At 40.1% G+C, this 6941-nt stretch overlaps 1 long non-coding RNA gene across 1 annotated transcript; it reads right to left on the bottom strand.

Moving 5' to 3' along the window:
• Positions 1 to 928: 928 nt before the first annotated feature.
• On the bottom strand, positions 929 to 6726 carry LOC144704485 (uncharacterized). The gene is made up of 4 exons (XR_013581822.1): positions 5777 to 6726; positions 1656 to 1705; positions 1272 to 1554; positions 929 to 1200 (listed from the first exon to the last, which is right to left on the bottom strand). It is a non-coding gene; the product is annotated as an uncharacterized LOC144704485 (long non-coding RNA).
• Between the last annotated feature and the right edge of the window lie 215 nt (positions 6727 to 6941).

Here is a 6941-nt window from a genome sequence, read left to right as displayed (position 1 = left end):
TTTTCCTTTAAATGCCACGGCCCTTCCCTTAGGAGGGCAGACAGAAAGCTATCTTAGTGGCTGTTCGTGTCTTTTCTCCCCTCTATGTCCAAGTCCTGTCCCCCCTACGATCTACATCCTCGTGATCGTCTCTTTTTCACAACATCTTCTAGTGGCTTATCTCTGGTTTATCCATCCCTTCTCTATTGAGGCCTCTTCCCTGAACATCTCCCTTGACCCGTAACCCATTGATTACATTCCAAATGAGGTTTTAGGTATTGGAATTACACAAAGATGATACATCCTACTGGGAACATATCAATTGGTATCGGAGAAAATTTGAATTATTTATACCATAATCTAGAGATGGTGGAATTTCCCAAAAAAGAAAAAAAATTCTGATATTTGTGAACCTCTCCAACTCTATTTCTCACAGCAAAATACCTCTCTCCAGTTCCACGTGGCCCACAGGTAGATGTAGACCCATGTCCATGGCTAATTTCATCATGAGAGGAAAAATTATATAAAATCCAATAGGGGGCACAAGTTTGTCATCCCTGATTGCAAACCAACCAGAAGGAATATACTGGATTCCTGCATGGAGAATCATGTGCCATAAGCGAAGTGATTTTTTTGAAGGGGTTGATCAAGAACCTGGAGCCATACCTTTATCACTCATTTGCTCTCCAAGGTTCCATTTTTTAAGAGTACTCACACATGCTAGAGTCAAAGAAAGAGCATATTTATCAGGAAAGGATGATGATCATGAGAACCCCATGAGCCATCCATTTGCTGATTCTTTTGAATACAGTCAATACACTAAGGAAATACTGGAATCTTCCTTGAAGATTCCGTAGGGGTCAACATAGCCACCCAGGCAGTGTCATAACCTGAGACAGAAATCTCACCACTCTAGAGGCTATCTTAATGGCTGTTCGCTAGCAATTGGTATCAGAGCCAAGTATAATTATTTATATCATAATCCAGAGATGGTGGAGTTTCCCAAAAACGAAAAAAGAAATATTTATGCTGTTTGTGAACCTTTCCAACTCCATTTCTCGCAGCAGTAGAACTCTCTCCAGCTCCACTTGGCCCAGAGGTAGATGCAAACCCATGTCCATTGCTAATTTTATCATGCCAGGAAAAGTTATATAAAATCCAACAGGGTCTCAAGTTTGTCATCCCAGATTGCAGACCAATTAGACTGGATATACTGGATTCCTATAGAGAGAAGCATGTGCCGTAAGAGAAATGATTTTTTTAAGGGGCTGATCAAGAATCTAGCACAATACCGTGATCTATCATTTGCTCTCCACATTTTTCAAGAGTAACCACACATGCCAGAGCTGAAGAAAGAGCATATTTTATAAGAAAAGGATGATGATCGTGAGAAACCCATGAGCCATCCAGTTGCTGATTCTTTAGAATACAGTCAATGCACTATGGAAACAGTGGAATCTTCTTTGATGATTCGGTAGAGGTCAGCATAGCCATCCAGGCAGTGTCATAACCTGAGACAGAAATCTCACCACTCTGGAGGCCCCTCTTGATTCTTCCAATCTTTCTCTGAAGAGCCTAAAAATAATTCTAATAAATTAATAGTGTCACAAAAAAACTATGATAAAGCAAAGTTGTATGTCTCGTAGGAGGGTATCAGGAGAAAACATTGAACTTACTGAAGAGGCAGTGCCTTCGCTCTTACTCATTGATACAGATGGTGCAGCCACTAGAAACAGAAAAAAAAACATATGTGAGTTATTCTCAAGGACAAGAGTATAAAACTCTTCAAGCATATCATCTAACAAGAAGCAACAGCAGGAGTGAGAAGCTTATAGATGAATCATCCAAATAAATTCTAACAAATGTTCTTCCAAATGAATTGGCTTCATGGATCCAAAAATTAAACCGGATAATCTTTCATTGTCATCCATCAGCAAGAACCCAATCAGAGTCAAGGGAGGTAAAATTAGGTTGATGGGTACCCTTAAAATAAGAAAAACAATTAAAATCCATCCAATTAGACTTTATAGAACTTATTCAAAAACTGTTCAGGTTTAGTAATACGAAAATTAAACAGGCTAATCTATCATCATCATCCATCAGCAAGAACTTAATCTGAGTCAAGGAAGATAATACTAAGTTGATAAGTAACACTAAAATGAAAAGAAAACAATTTAAATCCCTCCAATTAGATTCTAAACAATTTTTTCAAAAACTAATCAGCTTTAACAATCCATAAATTAAATGGGATAATTCTATCATCATACATCAACGAGAACCAAATATGATTCAAGGAAGACAAAATTATGTTGATAAGTACTATTAAAATGAAAAAAACAATTAAAATACTTCAAACAATAAAAAAAAATTATTCAAAAACAAATCAGCTTCAATGATCCAAAGATTAAACGAGATACTTTAATCAACATCATCCGTCGGCGAGAATTCAACCAAAGTCAAGGAAGATAAAAGTAAGTTGACAGTACCATTAAAATGAAAAAACAATTAAAATCCTTCCGATTAGATTGCCAATAATTTGCTCAAAAACTAATCAGTTTCTACAATCCAAAAATCAAATGGGATAATATATCATCGTCATCCGCAATCGAGAACTGAACCAAACTCAAGGAAGATAAAATTCAGTTTATGAATAGCATTAAAATAAAGAAACAGTTAAAATCATGCCCATTAGATTCTAAAGGATTTATTCACAAACTAATCAACTTCAGCGATCCAGATATTAAACGGGATATTTTTAATGAATGTGATTCCTCAGCAAGAATCGAACCAAACTCATACGATATTAAATTAAGTTCATAAGTACATTAAAATGAAATAAAAATTACAATCCATCCAATTAGATATTAAAGAATTTATTGAAAAACTAATCAGCTTCAACCATCCAAACATTAATTTGGAAAATCTATCATCTTCATCCATTAGTGGGAACCCATTCAAAGTTAAAAAAAGATAAAATTTGGTTGATAAGAACCATTAAAATAAAAAGGAGTTAAAATCCATTCAATTAGACTTTGTTAAGAATTTATTCAAAAACTAGTAAGCTTCAACAATCCTATGACTAAACGAGATAATTCTATCATCAGCATCCATCAGAAAGAACCCAATCAAACTCAAGGAAGATAAATTTAAGTTGATAGGTACCATTAAAATAAAAAACAATTAAAATGTTTTCAATTAGATTTCAACGAACTTATTCAAAAACTAATTAGTTTCATGGATCAAAAAATTAAACCAGATAATCTATCATTGTCATCCGTCAGCGAGAACACACTAAAACCCAATCTGAGTCAATGAAGATAAAATAAAGTTTATAAGTAACACTAAAATTAAAAAAATTAAAATCCTTCTGATTAGATTCTAATGAATTTATTCAAAAAATAATCAGATGCAACAATCCAAAAGTTAAACAGGAAAATCTATCATTGTCATCCATCAGTCAGCACCCAATCAGATTTAAGGAAGATACAGTTTAGTTGATAAGTACCCTTAAAAAATCCTTCCAATTAGATTCCAAAGAATTTATTCAAAAACTAATCAGCATTACTGATAAAAAAATAGTCTGGAAACTCTTTCATCGTCACCCATCAGCGATCGCCCAATCAGATTCAAGGATGATAAAATTAAGTTGATAAGTAACCTCATAATAAAAACACAATTAAAATCTTCCAATTAGATTCTAAAGAATTTATTCAAAAGTAATTAAATTCAATGATCCAAACCTTAAACGGGAAAATCTATCATCGCCATCCATCAATGAGAACCCAATCAAAGTCAAGAAAGATAAAATTATGTTGATAAGTACCATTAAAATAAAAAACAATTAAATCCTTCTGATTATATTATAAAGAATTTTTTTAACAATTAATCAGGTTTAACGATCGAAAAATTAAAACGGAATAATCTATCATCATCATCCATCAGGGAGAACCCAATCAGAGTCAAGGAAGGTAAATGTAAATTTGATGTAGGATGACGCCGTAGTTGTCGTCCTGAGGGGGGTATCAGCGAGGGCGATGCTCGGATACCAAGGGAGATGATACGTGGACATCGTCAAAGATGTCATCCATCGGTGTGGATCTGTTTAGACGCCACTATGTGATGCGATGGAAATGCTAGGTGACAGTATGTGCAGGCCCCGACTCGTCGGGTACGCTTGGCTCTGTGCTCTGGGGTGGGCAATCGATCACGGTGACGGTGACCTTCTGACCCTCATCGGAGCAACGAAGGAGTCAACGGCACCAAGCGGATTAAATCCGTCGGTGCTCTCATGTAACGGACGGGCTCCGCCCGTACCTAGGATAGACGCTCAATGGACTCTCTCGTGTCCGTGTATACTCTCACCTACTCTATCCCGAGTGTAGTGGAGTGCAATCAAAGGACATATATGACAACGCGCAGGCTAGAGGAGTGAGGTACCTCTTGGCGACGTCGTCCTGGAGTCGTATGCCTGTCGATGCAGAGTGCCGGTGAATGGGGTCGGTGGAGCTGTGCCGGTTGCGGCACGACGTCACTCGATTGGTGGCATGGCGCAGCTCAAGAGTGGTGACACTAGAGCAAAGCTGGAAGGAGTGAGGCGACGCGGCGTGGATCATGGTGCGCGGCTGCCAAAGTGAACAGCAGTGGTGATCGGCGCACGATGTGACGTGCGAGGTGCGGCGCACACCGTTGGCATCAAGGAGTGCGAGTGAAGATGGCACGGACAGCACCGTAGTGTGAAAATGGCTCATCGCCGGTGCGAGTGACGGCGACAACGAATATGGCTTGATGCGGCATCTCGAGCGTTGGCGTGGGCGACGGCAGCACGGACGGCGGCCTATGGTTGAAGCACGGGGCACGACGTACAGGCCTGCGGAGGTCCGGCGTTGGTGGGAATCCGACGATGGCACAGATCGGCCTTGGGCGGCCGCTGGCGGCCGTGGATGGCCGAGAGCGGCTGCAGCTGCACCCTCGACTACGGCTGGCACAGCGACGGGTTGCAACTACGACTACGGCTAATCCCTCGTCTGGCGCTGGCGCAGCCGCGACTTGCAGCTGCGGCTATGGTCATGGCCGATGACGACTGTGGCTTGCGGTAACAGCTGTTTACGGCTGCGGTTGCGATCAGCTGTGGCTGCGACTGGCGAAGACCGCGGGTTGTGGTTGCGGCAGCGATTAGCTGTGGTCGCGATCGGCTACGGCCATGGGTTGTAGCCGTGATCGGCGGTGGTTATGGCTCGGGCGACGGAGGGGTGACCGCCCTAGGGTTCCACTAACAGGATACGGCGGCTACAGCGGCCCCAAGGTCACCACTAGTGGCCGGTGACTGGATCTCGGGCGACGGCAGCGCGGGGCTAACGACGTCATCGCAGGCATGGGCTAGGGCTTGTTGGCAGAGTGCTGACGAAATGGGACTCAGCAGAATAGGAGACGAGCGCGGCTGTCGGCCCCATTCTCGTTCTGCCCTTCTCTCTCTCACTCTCTTTTTTTTCCTTTTTTTTCTTCCTTTTTTTCTTCTTCCTCTCACGAGAGAACAGAACAGGAATCTTTTCTTTCCAAAAATTCAAAGTCTATCTATCTTTTTAGGGCATCCTTTCCTTCCCTTATGTAGGGAGGGTGATGGGCCCTAAGGAGGGACCAAAAGAGGGGGGAACCCAATAGGAAAGGGGCCCCCTCTTAAGATCACTAAGACAAATGTCTTAAAACAAAACAAAAGGAAGAGGGTTCGAAGGGGAAAAGACAAAACAAAAAGGGCCTTTGCGAGGATAATGGCCCGACAAAATCGAAACTATCTAGATACCTTTGCCCTCGCCTTGGCGGGGCGATCTGGCGAGGTTCGAGCCGGCAGTGTAGCCACGATGGCGGGGGCTTTGGCATCATCCTTGATGGAGCGGGGTCTCGTGCTCCATCAACATTGATGTGTCATTAAAATAATAAAACAATTAAAATCCTTCCAATTAGATTCTAAAGAATTTACTCAAAAAATAATCAGGTTCAACAATCAAAAATTAAACGGGATATCTTGATCAACTTCATCCATCAGCGAGAGGCGAACCAAAGCTAAAGAAGATAAAATTAGCTTGATTGATAACCACCCTTAAAAAAAAAAACAATTAATTTTTTTAAATAAAATGCTAAAAACAATTCAAAAACTAATCAGCTTAAATTATCCGAAGATTAAATGGAAAAATATATAATCGCCATCCATCTGTGAAAACCCAGTCAAAGTCAAAGAAGATAACTTTAAGTAGATACATACCATTAAAATAAAAAAACAATTAAAATATTTCAAATTAGATTTTTTAAAAAAATTGAAAAACTAATCAGCTTCAATGGGAAATTTTAATCTACATCATCCATCTGCGGGAATTGAATCAAACTCAAGGAAGAAAAAATTGAGATGATAAGTACAATTAAAATAAAAAAACAGAGGAAAAATAATCACTATGCAACGAGAAAATTAAAACGGATGGGAGATTGCAAAGAAGGCGAGGAGTAGATAGACAATCTTGCCTGAAGAAAGCATGCCAACACGCGGCTTCCTCCTCACCAAATGCCATGGATTGATCAGAGAAGCGATTAGTGAGAAAGCTATTACTCTCTAGGGGGAAGGACACGACACAACTTTTATAAAGAAAAAATATGCGCCTAATTAATCAACAGGAAAAATCCAAAAAATAATTTCTCTCAAGCGATAACCACAAATTTTTATAGAAATCCCGCCTGAAGAAGGCACGCCGACATGCGGTTTCATCTTCACCAAATGCCTTGAATTGGTCGGAGAAGCAATTAGTGAGAAAGCCATTACTCTCCAGCAGAAAGAACACGACACAGCTTTTATAGTGAAAAAGAACGTGCACCAAACTAATCTTAAGGACAAATCCACAAAATAACTTCTCTTGAGGGATAACCTCAAATTCTTTATAAAAAAATTTAAAAAGCATTCTTACTAAAAAATATGAAGA

This window comes from Wolffia australiana, chromosome 6 (assembly GCF_029677425.1).
Source record: "Wolffia australiana isolate 7733 chromosome 6, ASM2967742v1".
In the NCBI taxonomy this organism is placed as follows: Eukaryota; Viridiplantae; Streptophyta; class Magnoliopsida; order Alismatales; family Araceae; genus Wolffia; species Wolffia australiana.
This window is presented reverse-complemented; position numbering and strand designations above follow the sequence as displayed.